The 1,188-nt window shown below is 40.2% G+C and overlaps 1 non-coding gene across 1 annotated transcript; it reads left to right on the top strand.

The window, feature by feature from the left end:
- The first annotated feature begins 502 nt into the window (after positions 1 to 502).
- Positions 503 to 584, top strand: TRNAS-GCU (transfer RNA serine (anticodon GCU)). The gene has a single exon. It is a non-coding gene; the product is annotated as a tRNA-Ser (tRNA).
- The last annotated feature ends 604 nt before the right edge of the window (positions 585 to 1,188 follow it).

Below are 1,188 nucleotides of genomic sequence, written 5' to 3'. Positions count from 1 at the left end.
CATTGCGGTGACCAAAAACACTTATTACTTTGCGAATTTCCTCGAGGAATTTGTTACGGTATTCTCGCAGGTGGTAATCTTTGGAAAGGTCTTGCGTTTCTGTAGTTCGAAAGCAGTGGTTGCATCATCTGATGAGTTACATCATTTTGATTGCCTTTATCTCCCAGCAAGGCCGACCTCCACGTCAACTTATTTGATGAGTTCTGTGTTGATCTAACGACAGCAATAAGCCCATATTCTCTTAGGCCCAGCTTTGTGGCATTTTGAAAGTCACTCGCGGCTCGCGGCCAAAAGCGCTTGTGTGTGGAAAGCTTCGCCTATGAAGTTCGAGTGATATCGTTCGATAGCCGATTTTGATGTGGTGTGACGACGGTAGGCAACCGGTCGTGCATTTGAACATAACCAAACAGATGCGTCCGCTCACAGAAACGCCACCGAGATCAGTCTAGTCATGAATACCAAAAAATATAATGCGTAAAATCAAGCTGACTGACATTCAAGGGTCGCTTTGGCCGAGTGGTTAAGGCGTGTGCCTGCTAAGTACATGGGCTTTGCCCGCGAGAGTTCGAATCTCTCAGGCGACGAAAAATGCGACCTAGATTATCGTTTTTCAAGCCAAGCTTGCAGTTCAAGCTGTGGTGGCATCCTTTTTTTTAAAGGATAATTAAAGCACATGCTTGCTTTGTGCTGATAACTAGGAAAGGTTCGAGTCCTATGAAACTAGATATGAGGCACTCAATCTTACCGTGATGGAGCATGTAACTAGTAGCTTGAAATTGAATGTAAATCCTAATATTTCATCAAAATTTTAAAGGAAAAAAATGAATGAGAAAAAAAATCGTGTCATCGAGCATGTAACTGCTAACTCAAAATTAAACTTTAATCCTAGCATTTTATTAAAATTTTAAAGAAAAAACTGACTTCCGTGAGTTTCAACTTCTCCCTACAAATGTCAGGGGAAGTGATTTATTCCTAACTTGGTGCTGTCCATATTTTGGAAGTTGAAGCTCAAGAAATGCATCCTTCGATATTGCATCGAGCTTGGATTTCTTTGCTCCCTCGCATCAAGAACATGCACCAAAAGAGAGGAATGTTGTAAGAATTCAAAGCAATTTTAAATGGACGAGTGATTTAAAGTATTTGTATGATAATATATAATATATAATTATTATAACCACATACACTGGG

The sequence above is a fragment of the Dipteris shenzhenensis genome, chromosome 12 (genome assembly GCF_047967505.1).
Source record: "Dipteris shenzhenensis isolate YYH24624 ecotype China chromosome 12, Dip_SZ_1.0, whole genome shotgun sequence".
In the NCBI taxonomy this organism is placed as follows: domain Eukaryota; kingdom Viridiplantae; phylum Streptophyta; class Polypodiopsida; order Gleicheniales; family Dipteridaceae; genus Dipteris; species Dipteris shenzhenensis.
Note: the sequence above shows the minus strand (reverse complement) of the source record. Positions and strands in the feature narration are given on the sequence as shown.